Source organism: Carassius auratus, unplaced genomic scaffold (genome assembly GCF_003368295.1).
Source record: "Carassius auratus strain Wakin unplaced genomic scaffold, ASM336829v1 scaf_tig00002013, whole genome shotgun sequence".
In the NCBI taxonomy this organism is placed as follows: domain Eukaryota; kingdom Metazoa; phylum Chordata; class Actinopteri; order Cypriniformes; family Cyprinidae; genus Carassius; species Carassius auratus.
This window is the reverse complement of record NW_020523420.1, coordinates 364,595-378,876: the sequence shown is the minus strand read 5'-3', so window position 1 is coordinate 378,876 and position 14,282 is coordinate 364,595.

Sequence of the window (14,282 nt, the reverse complement as noted above, 5' to 3'; positions counted from 1 at the left end):
ATTTAAAATTACATTAATTGCAATTAGTTTAACCTTTGTGGGATATTTTTGAACATCTTAAGTGGGACTTTAGTATATTTTATGTGCGATTTGAAAATGGTAAACATGAACTTCTGAATAAGCAATTAATGTGAACTAAAATATACTTTTCATATCATGTCATATCTCTGGCAATGAAGGTGAAAATTAATATATAAAAATAATAATAATAACCAAGTTACAATCAATGCAAAAAAACCAACAAAAAACCAACAAACAAAAACACAAAAATGCTTTTGCTGATGCACAAGAAAAACTCAACACTATACAGTTACAAAACTTCAACTAACTTATTGGAAAGAGTCTGGAGAACAATGCCCACAAAGACCTAAAAATGTCCACATATTACTATGTGGACATACTACTATACTTGTGAAGTCATTTGGTCCCAATAACAAATAAGATTACTAACACACAAACAGACACACACTTAATACAAAACAATTAAAGGGGGGGTGAAATGCCATTTCATGCATACTGAGTTTTTTACACTGTTAAAGAGTTGGATTCCCATGCTAAACATGGACAAAGTTTCAAAAATTAAGTTGTACGTTTGAAGGAGTATTTCTGTTCCAAAAATACTCCTTCCGGTTTGTCACAAGTTTCGGAAAGTTTTTTTTTCGAGTATGGCTCTGTGTGACGTTAGATGGAGCAGAATTTCCTTATATGGGTCCTGAGGGCACGTCTGCCGGAAGAGCGCGCGCTCCCGTATAGCAGAGCACTGAGAGAACAACAGACGTTCACTGATCAGAGCGAGAGCGTCGCGAAATGTCACAAAAGGAGTGTGTTTTTGGTTGCCAGGGCAAGACAACCCTGCACAGATTACCAAAGAAAAAACAGCATTAAGGGACCAGTGGATGGAGTTTATTTTTACAGAGCATCAACGGAGTTGTGCAAGTGTTTGTTCCCTGCATTTCTAAAATGCTTGTTTTACAAACAAAGCCCAGTTTGACGACGGATTTGCGTATCGTTTATTTCTTAAGGATGATGCAATCCCAACGAAAAAGGGTCACGATTGTGTGTTGGAACCACAGGCGGTGAGTAAAACTGCTTAAAATATCTCTGCCTCCTTGTTAGTGCATCCGCCTCCCATCGGAGACCCGGGTTCGAGCCCCGCTCGGAGCGAGTCCTTGCTGCTGCTGCTCTCGTTCAGTTTCAGCCTTCACAGCTGTCACAGCTTCCAAACGCTGTCAACGCGACTGGCGCTCGTGATTCTTTAGCTCCGCCCACACGTCACGCCGTCACGCTCCAGGCGCTCGTGTTTTTCCGGGAAAAATCGGTACAGACTATCTTTCTCTTATGAATATAATAAAACTAAATACTTTTTGGAGTTATGAAGGATGCAGTACTACTCTATAGGTACTCAAGATTAACATGATATTGAGTGAAAACGAGCATTTCACCCCCCCTTTAAGAAAAGTATCTATGCATGTACAACAAGTGAGACCTTATTGTAAAACCTTACCAAAGTGGGTTACTTGTACCCCTGGTTTCACAGACAAGGCTTGAGACAAACCACAGACTAAAATGTAACTCTGAGCTGTTTCAACTGATAGAAACTTGCACTGACTGATCTTTAACAAAACCAGTGCCTTTGTTTTGTCTCAAGATGCACACTAGTAATGTTTTTTCCTAAGGCATGTTATTGAAAATGACTTAAATGTCCTTACTGAACTATGATCCTGGCTTAGTCTAAGCCCTGTCTGTGAAACCAGGCCATTAGTTCTCAAACCTTTACTAGCACCAACATTTAAATAGAACTTAAATAAATCTTACTCCAGCATTAGTGAATGCAAGTTTTACTAAATAAATAAATAAAATAATAAAAAATAACTCCAAAAGAACTTGCTGGGAAGTACTGTTTGTCAATGTCCCAGAAGCTCTCCATCGGCACTAAACTTCACGTCATGAATCTGCACACCATCTCTTCACAGTCTGTTTGAACGGAAAAATGATCCAAAGAGGCAGGAAAGTCAGAAACAATTCCTCGAGGAAAGAAAGAAGAACAATTGTTTTAAAAACATATCCAGTTACGTGAAAGCAATAGACACAGTTTCAGTCTAAAGTTTATATAAACCTTGCAGTATCAGCAAAATGTTAATAATTATTTAAGCAGTAACAGGGTATAGAGGTAGAATAATTAAAACATTGCAATTACTACTATGATGAAGCAGTATATTCTGCAAGGTGTGTGTAAACTTTTGACCACATCTGCATCACCTAAGAGCTGAATTAATGTTACCTCAACTAACATAAGTAATTATGTTAACACAAACAGAGAAAATGTGTAACTAATGCCTCGCAGATACAAAATATAAATATACAAATATAATTTTTTTTTAATGTTTTTAATAAAATATAGTTAACACTAACAGTAAGCGAAACCCTAACAATTCACAATTTTTACAATAGTGCTCTCATTATAAAGTTAGCCTATATGACAGTAGTCATTAATAATATTAATATATTATACATTTCTGTTTTGAGAGGCACGCACTGAAGATGACCAGTATAGTGAGCATTTGATAAGTTTTGAATCAATGAGATTAAACTCATAATTTCACGTAGAATACACTTAATTATTTAGACAACATAACGTTAATATTAGGACTTACAGGCTATCTGCAAAAAGAGCCCGAATGCAAATGAACGTGTCTGCGCGGCTCTGAATGAACTCATTTTGTGGACGCATTCTTCACGGAAAAGCTATAAAGGCACGTGCCACGCAGCTGGCCTCAGCTTAGAGTAGGGAAGCCAGCGCAGGTAGGGGTGCCGGGAGTATGGCTCGGCGACGCAGCATCTCGTTCCCTCGAGGAACTAGGGTTACATACGTAACCTAGGGACGTTCCTCTTTGGGAACTCGAGCTGCGTCGAGCGCTTTTGGGGAACGATGTGCCAACGCTGCCAGACTACCAAGCCCCTGCCTAGTGTGTATCTGAAGAGCACAGCTTAGGACGAGAGGACAGAAGAGCCAGGAGCGGCTCGCATATCGAGATTGTCAAATCTGGCAAATGTAGAGGGCGTGGACCACCCCGCAGCGTTGCAGATGTCCAAGAGGGACACACCTGCTAAAAAGGCCTTAGAGGCAGCCATACTCCGCGTAGAGTGAGCCTTGGCTCCCAAAGGAAGGGGAAGACCAGAGGACTCATAGGAGACGTAGATAGCCTCGACTATCCAACGACTAAGGGTCTGCTTAGAGGCAGGAGAAGCCTTTTTAGGAGGACCGTAGCATACAAGCAATTGGTCAGACTTTCTCCACAGGGCAGCTCTGTGGATGTATGCGTCCAATGCTCGCACTGGACACATACAATTTAGCTTCGCCTGGTCTGGCTCCCGATAGGGAGGAGGACAGAAGGCCTGCAGTACGACAGGTTGCGGTGTGACAGAGGGAACTTTAGGAATGTAACCCGCTCGAGGGTATAGAAATGCTTTGGCCATACCAGGGGCAAAGTCTAGATAGTTAGGGGCCATTGAGAGGGCCTGAAGATCTCCAACTCTCTTTAGAGAGGTAATAGCCAGTAATAGGGCGGTCTTAAGTGTCAGATGTCTGTCTGGGATTTCTTGAATTGGCTCGAATGGAGCTTTGCAGAGAGCCTCTAACACCACAACCAAATCCCATGGGGGAATACGGGACCGTACTGGAGGTCTCAGCCTCAGTGCATCTCGGAGGAAACGTGTAACTAGGGGGTGTCTACCCAGTGACTGATCACTGAAAGGGACGTGGTAAGCAGCTATGGCCGCCACGTACACCTTTAAGGTGGAGTGGGTTAACCCCGCAGAGAGCCTAGCTTGTAAAAACTCCAGAACTGTACCAACTGGGCAGTTAACAGGGTCAAGGTGGCGATCTCTGCACCATGAAGTGAAGAGTTTCCATTTCAGGGCGTACAGTTTCCTCGTGGAGGGAGCTCTGGATTGGAGTAGGGTCTCAACAACCTCGGTTGAGAGACCAGCTGCTAACAGATGTGCCCCCTCAGGGGCCACACCCACAGCTTCCACAACTCCGGGCGAGGGTGAATTATTTTGCCTTGCGCCTGAGAGGAGTAGATCTGTCCTGATCGGAATCTGCCATGGAGAGCCGTCGAGGAGAGAAATCAGATCTGCGAACCATACTCGGCCCGGCCAGAACGGGGCTACTAACAACAGACGGACCCCGTCCCGGAGGACTCTCGCCAGAACTCCCGGGAGCAGAACGATGGGGGGGAAAGGCATACAGACGAAGCCTCGGCCAAGTCTGTGCCATGGCATCTAGTCCCAGTGGAGCTGGGTGAACTAGAGAGAACCAGAGGGGACATTGCGATGTCTCTCGAGTCGCAAAGAGGTCCACCTGAGCTTTGCCAAATATTTGCCATATCTGCTTCGCCACCTCGGGATGAAGCATCCATTCCTCGGGCCTCGGCCCCGGTCTCGACAGCATGTCTGCTCCCACATTCAATCGCCCAGGAATATACACTGCTCTTAGCGAGAGGATTTTGCCCTGGGACCACAGGAGGATCTGGTACACCAGCTTGTACAAGGGGCGTGAACGCAGATCCCCCTGGTGATTGATATAAGAGACTACCGCTGTGTTGTCGGTGCGCACTAACACATGACAGCCTCTCAGGTCTGGGAGGAAACATTTTAAAGCTCGATATACTGCTAGCATTTCTAGACAATTGATGTGCCATGTCAGATGGCGACCGCTCCACAGACCGCGCGCAGGGTGGCCACTCATGACCGCACCCCAACCGGTGAGGGACGCATCTGTCGCTAGTGTTACACAATGACCAAGAGCTCCCAACACCGGGCCCTGATTCAAGAACCAAGGTTTCTTCCATATGTCTAAGGCACGAAGGCATCGCCGCGTGACCTGAATAGTTCGGAAAGGATTTCCCCTCGGGGAAAACCCCTTGGTCTTGAGCCACCACTGAAGGGGCGTCATGTGCAGGAGACCAAAAGGTATCACGTTGGACGCAGCTGCCATGAGCCCTAACAGTCTCTGAAACTTCTTCACAGTGAGTGACTGGCCTTCTCTGACTCTCTTGACTGATGTGAGGATCGACTCGATCCGAGCAGGAGACATACGTTACTGCATCGTGGTCGAATCCCATACTACGCCTAGATAGGTGGTTCTCTGAACTGGAGAAAGTACACTCTTCTTGGCATTCAGTCTCAAACCCAGCTCCCCCATATGGGCGAGAACGACACCTCGATGTCGAACCACCATCTGCTCTGATTGAGCTAGAATCAACCAATCGTCGATATAATTTAGAATGCGGATGCCCTGCATACGGAGGTGTACCAGAGCCGCATCTACACATTCCGTGAACGTGCGGGGTGAGAGTGCAAGGCCGAATGGAAGTACTCGATATTGATAAGCTTTGCCCCCGAAAGCGAACCTCAGAAACTTCCTGTGTTGTGGAAGGATGGATATGTGGAAGTATGCATCTTTGAGATCTATCGTGACAAACCAGTCCTCGGATCTGATTTGGGCTACAACCTGTTTGACAGTAAGCATTTTGAACTTCAGTGACATAACTGAGAGGTTTAACTGACGTAGGTCTAAGATCGGACGCAACCCCCCATCCTTCTTTGTAACTATGAAATACTGGCTGTAGAACCCGGATTCCCTGTCTAGAGGAGGGACCACCTCGATGGCCTCCTTCCTTAATAGGGTATTCACTTCTTGTTCCATAACCAGAGCCTGCTGGGGGCCAACGACTGTCGGTGTAACCCCATTGAATCTCGGCGGTGGACGGCCGAATTGAATAGCATAGCCTCTTTCTACTGTGTGCAGGACCCATTGAGATACATTTGGCAGAAGTTTCCACGCTGCTCGAAAATGTACTAAGGGAATCAGTCTCTCGAGACTGATCTCTGGTGTAAGAGGCCCCCGAAGGGGAGGCGAGCTTCCCAGCTCCGCTACGCTCACGGGCAGAAATATCTGGGAGGGACGCTCACAGGAGACCGCTGCGCCCTGAAGCACTGGCAGGGTTGGCAGACCGGCCTCCAGAGGGTACCGGGGAGAGGTGGGCACCATATAATGAGGTGGATACCGCTCTGACCCCGTAGGGGCTACCCTCGAGGTCACTTGGATATTGGCGTCAGGACCTCTTTGTCGAGGACTTCCTAGCTTCGATAACTGTACAAAGATCAGATTTTATTCTAGGAGCCCCCGACTCAGAGCCTCAGAGCCTCGCTTTTGAGCCTCGCGGTATGAGGAGCCTGCTAGTGGCGCGAGTATCTCCCGTCCAGATAACCCACAAGAGCGACGAGGGAGGAAACTCTGGAACGCCGCTGCCTGCTTACGGGCCTCCTGGAACCTGTCGACGACAGTATTGACTGTGTCGCCGAACAGGCCCGAGGCTTGGAGCGGGGCGTCCAGGAGGCAGACCCTGTCACGGTCTTTAATCTGGGACAGGTTCAGCCATAAATGCCTCTCCGCGGCCACCAAGGCTGCCATAGACCGCCCAATCGCGTGAGCAGTCTCTTTGGTGGCGCGGAGGGAGAGATCAGCGGTAGAGCTGTAAATCGGGCCTTAAAAGTTAGGCCCGACAGGACCCGAGCCCGACAGGTTTCGGCCCGAGCCCGACAAGTACATTTTGATTGACACCTTTTTTAAAGCCCGAACCCGTTTACAGCCCGACATTATTCAAATGTGCGCACGCACACAGCTCTTTTGCCTTTTGTCAACAATGAGTAATTTATTCATGTTTTAACATAATTTACTCATAACTAACGTAGACTAGACCACTTGAAAGTTGAAATAAATAAATAAAATAAGTCCTCTGTGACATCGTAACATCACAGCATTCTAGACATAGGCTCATTTAACCTATAAATAGACCAACGCACCAATAAAAACGAGTCATTTAAAAAAAAATTAAGATAAATTTTAAATTAAGATGGGTATTTGGCAATAAAACTAAGATAAAGGCTCCGCCGGATTTGCTGTATTTAATAAAAGAATAATGCCAACATTAACGTAAATACTCTGTCAACATTATGCATTTAAGACTCGATGAATATTTAGTTATCATTTGAAAAACCTTTACTCACAGAGATTAGGCTAGGTCTACATGTTTTTGTGGAGGAAAATGATTGAATCCACTGTAGATGTCTTCAGCGCGTTCCTGCGCTCACTGATGGTGCGTCATTATTCACTCATTATTCTCATTATAGACATGGTCCAAACTTTTCCACACCTCAGAGTTTGCTTTAGTTGCTGGTGCAACCAAAACGTAATCGCCAGAGGCAAGCCTCCGTTACACCTGCTCAGCATTCATTTTCGCATCTTTCTCGCGCTAATCGAAACACATAACATGACCGCTCGTTTACCTTGCAAACCGGAGCGCAAGCCCGAGCCCGGCCCGAGTAAGATGATAGAAATTAAGCCAGAACCCGACCGAATCCGTCGGGTCCCGACGGGTCCCATCGGGTTCGGGCAAAGATCTTCAGCTCTAATAAGCGGTCGGTCTAAGCTCTGCAATATCGTCGGACTTGATCCCCTCTCCCTCGTCTACATCTCTCAGCAGGTCGGCCTGATATGCTTGAAGGACGGCCATGGTGTGAAGGCACGCCCCTGCCTGACCTGCTGCCACATAGCCCTTGCCCACTAACGCTGATGTTGTTCTTAATGCTTTTGTAGGCAAGGCCGGAGCCTTCAGAGACGACGCCGGACCGGGTGACAGATAGCCCGCAAGCGTCTGTTCGACCCGTGGCATCGCTCTGTACCCACGCTCATCGAGCCCTGTCACATTCCCATAATACTCTGAATCAGGGCCGAAAAGATGGGTGGAATATGGGTGTTTCCACGACCTCGCTATTTCGTCGTGGAGGTCGGGAAAAAAGGGAAGGCTCCGGGCTGGAGGTGGTTGTCTGGGCCTGAGATAACGCTCATCGAGTTTACTTCTCTGCGGTTCATGTTTTTTCTGTGGGGGCCAGTCTATTTTTAACTTCTCGACTGCGTGAGGAACCACCTCCAGCCGCTCCTCATACTGGGGCAAAAGAGGTGGCGAATCCCTACCAACTGTTTCCACATCCACCTCATCAGACGAAGAGAGGTGGAGTGTCGACCCCTCGCCCTGGGGGGAAGAAACCGACGAGCGTGCTTCCAATCCCAGGGTTTGGGCGCCGGATCTAGCAGATGAGGAAGGAGATAAGTACTGGCCCGTCTCCATTCCCTCTGCCAGATCCACCTGCGAACCCCACGAGTGCAGCAGCCGCTCTGCCTCAGCAGAAGCGAGGCCAGAGCCGCGGGGAACGCTGGCGAAGGCTCCCTCCTCGAAGAGAGCCCTCCGGGATCGAAGCATCCGCATTGGCAATCATTCACAATGCGGACAGTCGGCTCCCTCGAGAGCCGACTCCGCGTGCTTCGACCCCAGGCAAACCACGCATAAATCGTGTGTGTCTCCAGCCGTGATGTAGCGCTGGCATGGAGGAACACACAGTTTATAGCGCAATTTGGTTTCGCCCTTCAAATGTCTGGTCTTCGCTTTAGACTTAGGCATCTTAGTCTAATAATACTGGACAGACAACAGTAAATAAGACTCACAAGACAGACTTATGAACATGCGCACACACAGAGCGCTTGCTGAAAGACGCGAAGCTGAGGCCAGCTGCGTGGCACATGCCTTTATAGCTTCCTGGTCGCTACGTCACCCCATCCGTGACGTCAAGCTATTCCATTGAACTGATTGCACACGATATTCAGAGTTGTTCTTGCCAAAGGCGTTCCCCAAAAGCGCTCGACGCAGCTCGAGTTCCCGAAGAGGAACTGCAAGTTATATGTGAAATCAGACATTTGAGCACTCACATAAAGTCAGAATGGCATAATCATAACAGTCTCGCCAATATTCGACTGTGAGATTGGTAGTCTAATCAGGCTCTTCGAATTGAAGCATCGAATCATCAACTATTTGGGGTCATCCCTACTTAACAGGGAATAAAACATAACTATCAAATACCAAAAAATAGATAGATATCCCTTTTCATATATATAAAAAAAAAAAACGTTGTTTTTTTTTTTACCTGTAAAATATATGATAATTAGAGGGTTTTCTGTAAACGCACAGAAGGGAATATTTTGCTTGCAAATGTAAAAGATCCAAAGCAGTTAAAATCCATATTACTTTTAGCTTGTCATGTGTGATCAGGGTGAGCTAACTAACGTTAGGCAACGACTCTGTGAAATAAATACTACATATTACAAACACAAGCAGTTATGGAACATCTAATTCTTCAAATGCAAAAAAAAAAAAAAAAAAAAAAAAAAAAAAAACAGCATTATTTCTAGAGGATGTCTGATATATTGAATATTACTGGTGGTTATAATAGTGATTCTGTACATTAAATATTACACGATCAGATCTATTTTCAGCAGCCAATTTTTTGGTCCACACACATACGCGATCACATTCCGATATCAGAATGAAGTCCGAGATAAATTACACAATCAATTTAACTCCTGAGTTCATATAGCAAGAACTGACATGTTATGGTGAAAGCCGCACGAATGGCAAGACTAAATAATAAGAGTAATGAAAATTTATATGAAGATATACTTACTTGATTCATCGTCTGCAGCCCATAAAGTTTCATCTGTAATCATCCAAACGTGGCGCTACATTGTCCTCTTCTTGTTTGTTCCTCACACGGCGCACTTACACAAACATGGTGCACGGCGAATTTTTTAATCTGGTGAAGTAGTGCGCAGTCATGACGTAGTTTTTTGGTGCATTCGCATTAAACAAAAGACACACTGTGGTTACATATTATTTAAAGCTTTCAATCAAATCAAATTTTATAGTTCTCAACAGAATCGAAAATTTGAAATGTCCATTAACCGGTTAATAACGTTATTTTATTACATTTAATACTGGAAATTTGCTGTCAACCAATGACTAATCCAGCAGTATGGCATATGCAAATGTGACACTGAAACCAACGAGTTAAATGTCTGCTCAGCTGTGAATTCATAGGTAAGTCTCAAGGCCGGATTAAGACCAAATTGGGCCTGCTGTTGCAGTGCAAAAAGGGCTTATTTTTTCTCTGCGTTGGTGCATGTGCATTCGACACTCAAGTGCCAGCATGTTGAGCCTTTCCTGCCAGACGGAGAACCGCTGCTCTGCTTTGACTATTCCCAACTTCGAGAAGTTTGTATTTTTTATTAGATTTGTTAAATGTTTGCTTGCAATTAATGCACTTAAATGTGCGTTTAAGTGAACAACATAATTATATTCAAAGTATTCTTTACTCCGATATAAATTACGGTACTATTACATACAAATGCAGTACTCTCATAAATGACACAGTGTGTCAAATATTACGTAGAAAATAACATTCATAGAGCAGGAGTTGGTGATGAAAATTTCTAAAATAAGTTTCAAAAGTATACTGTATAAGAAAGTGTATTGAAGTTTATTTTTATTAATTGCATTAATGCACATAGTATTATAGACTAAATAGTAATACATTTAAAATACATTAACAAATGTAATTTTGGAGAACACACTTAAGTGAATTATTTTGTACAAATATTTGTACAAGTACAATTATTTTGCATGACCTTATTATATTGATAAATATATAAAAATAAGCTATTTAAAACACAATAAAAATTATGTAAAATGTATGTTTAAGTAATACTTAATTAGACAATATCATAGTGCATTTAAAGTGCATAAAGTGCACTTAATTATGTTAAGACCTATTATCATTAGAGTATAATCTCTTTTAAGTATACTTAAGTGGCCGTTAACTTAAATTATATGATATTATCTGCAAATGCATTTTTAAAAATGTATACTTTTAAGATTTGAAGTACACAAAAAGTGAACTTTAAATACAATTAAGCGTACTTCTTTTTCACAAGGGTCTGTTTGTGGACGTAGACTTCTTCACGGGCTACAGGCTCGAATCCTCCTTTGCGCACACATGCTGTGTGTGTGTGTGTGTGTGTGTCTATGTATGTGTGTTCGAAATGTGGTGCTGAAGTAAATTAGCTGGGCAGTTTGATAGAGAAATTATAATAGGCCATCTAATAAAAAAAATATATAATTTAATACATTAATAGGAGAATGAGCTTAATATCATCTTGACTATCGACAGGGACATCTGCTTACATCGATATCTCTGACTATCATCGATACACAATACTTTTGTCTAACAACACAACACTAGTCCCTGATGAAGACCCTTGATTTGCACAGTACATATTGTTTCAAAGATATTAAATAATAATAATAATACCGCTGCAATATAATACATGAATAACAATATATAAATAAAAATTCAATTTCAATTAAGAAAACAAAACTCTATTCCATTGTAAAGCCTCTCTAAAAAGAAATGGAAAGTATATTTACTCTAAATGCAAATAGCCCAGTTTGTTGATAGAGGCTATTTTCATTAACTCCACCCACCAATGCCTGACTGCAATAAACTACACTGCAAAAAACATCTGTTTATTAGGAGTATTAGTGCTGTAGCGAGAAAGACCCAGAACAATTGACCTATCATACTGTAATAAGCAAATCACTTGATCCATCTTAAGAATTATGACAACTAATTTTTTAAATTAATTGTGCATCAGTGAGTCTGCTTTTTTCCTGCAATGCATCAAAGGCACCTCCATAAAAGCTCAAACAGTATGTAATGTGCATAAGAATGCAATAAGATGGAGAGATAATTATCCTTCTATGGATAAATCTTAGTGATGAAAACTAGTCAGTCATGACTTTTATTATAGATTACACAGCATTTTAATTATTTTCAAAATCATTTTAAAACTGTTGTTTTAAAATTCTTTTTCCTGGTTTAATAAAGTACACTTGTAAGTATTTTTTGTAAGAAAGTAGCAATGGCTGGAACAGACCTTCAGTAATCACCTTCACATAAAATGATACAATCGAATCCTAACAAAGATCCGACTCCTGATATGAAAGCATTTTTTTTTTCAATAATCATTTAATAATTTTAAGAATTATAATTATGATAATTTAATGATTACACTCAATATGTTACTGCATACTGTTAAAGTACTACAGTACTGATTTATAAACATCTGCCACCTAACTACTATTTACATTTAGCCTATTACTAAAGTAAATATTGCTATTTTAATGTAAACAGAATGTGTCATTATTTGCACTTAGTGAATATAATCGCTTTTTTTCACTTAAAGTTAAAATTAAGTAAAAAATGCTGTTGACAGTTCATTGTTGATTCAGTTCTGATCAATTTGTAAAGTTCAGAAATGAGTTGAAATGGACAATATAGCATTGTTTACTAGCACGAACCTTTATTAACAAGCCTTTGTAAAAAGAAAGGTTAGCACTTTTATTTGTAAGGTAATTGCTCAACATCTGTGCTGCATTAATGTTTGTCATGTGAAAACACTGTAACACAACCTACTATTCTGAAACATTATTTGTTGCTTATTGTAAATGCTGTTTCACACACTATTTTAAAAAACACAAAGCAGTATGCACTGTGCATTTGGGCAGTAAGCAGTAGCTAGTGTGCCATTCTGAACACAGTGACAGTCATTTTCATAGTGAGATAAATGCTCTCAGCAGTGCTGATGCTCTCTCTCTCTCTCTCTCCTGCTGTGTCTTTGATGTAAAAGCAGCCAATCGATTGCTTTTAGTGACAAACTCTGATGAATTTACTGATATAAAGTTGGTTCATCATTTGACGTTGGATATTAGACTGATATCCAGCTGTACAAAAGACAAACAAACAAAAATTATTAACGGATGATTATAATTGTATAAAAAAAAAGAAAAGAAAAAAAGGCTTATCTGAAAAGCATTAGAACTTAGAACTGAATACACATTGCAGTTTATTTGTTTTAGTCTTCTATTTTAGCTTCAAAAGCTGTCTTGTTACAGATTTCTTAAATAAAATTTTCCAGTAGTTTTCATTGTCAAAAGTGATGCGGAAGTGACATTATTTACATTCAAAAATCGATTGCTAAGCCTTCCAAAGAGTCTCCAGTGTTACTGCCCCATGGGAGGAAGATACTGCAGGTGTTTTGACTGAGTTTGACATTCAAAAATTTGTTTTCCATCTCAACTTCAAAAGGTGTGTCTTGTTACCTGGGCCTAAAAGAGCAATTTCCATGCAGTTTTTACTCTCCGTTGTAATTCAGGATACATGTTATTGAATTAAATTAAAATCTTTTAATAAATTAATTTAAAATGCATTCAGTTTTCTTTCTCAAATCTGAAGGGTGCGTCTTGTTACTGGTTCCTAGAAGAACACTTTGATGGTGGACAAAGAACTATAATAGAACACATACTATTAAAAATGAAACCAATATATAATTTAGTTTAAAATAAATACAATCTTATATCTCAGCTACAAAGGCTGTTTTGTAACAGATTACAGATAATGAGGGACATTCAAAAATCGCTTGCACAGCCTTCCATTACAGCCCCCTAGAGGAATGTGCTGCAGTTGTTTTGACTGAGTCAAACTTAGAAATTCTTTTAAAATCAATAAAGTTTTTCATTTTAACTTCATGTGTTGTGTCTTGTTTTTGATTTCTAGTTGAACACTTAAATTCAGGTTTTACTCTCATATGTAATTCAGGACACATGCTATTATATTAAACAGTAGGTTTCTTGAAGCGTCTCGTTGTCACAGTTCTTCTGGATTTATTCTCTCTCAGTTTGTATGTCATTCCAGACAGACTGATGATGATCAGAACAGATCTGTGTGTGGAGCACTGACTGCAGTCAAACAGAAATCTCACTGGATTAATACAATTAATGGCAAAATTAATTACAGAATTTATTGAGGGTTTAAATTTAAAACTCAGTCAAAACAACTGAAGTATCTTCCTCTAGGATACAGTAATACCAGAGACTCTTTGGAAGGCTATGCAAGCAATTGTTGATCAATAGTGTGACTTCTGAATCACTTTTGACAATGAAAACTACTGGAAAATGTTCTTTAAGAAATCTGTAACAAGACACAGGCTTTGAAGATGAGATAAAAGATTTGATTTATTTTTAAAATAATCTATTATTTGGTTAATTTTCAATAGCACATGTTCTATCATAGTTTTGTGGCTAGAGCCACCATCAAAATGTTGTTCTAAAAACCAGTAACGAGACACACCTTTTGAAGTAAAGACAAGACAGAAGAGCATATTTACTTTACATCCATTGATGTATTTGTTGACATTTCAATACCATCTGCTGCCTTACAATGTTATGAATAAAACCAACATTTAACCATTTATGAACCAGTAACAAGAC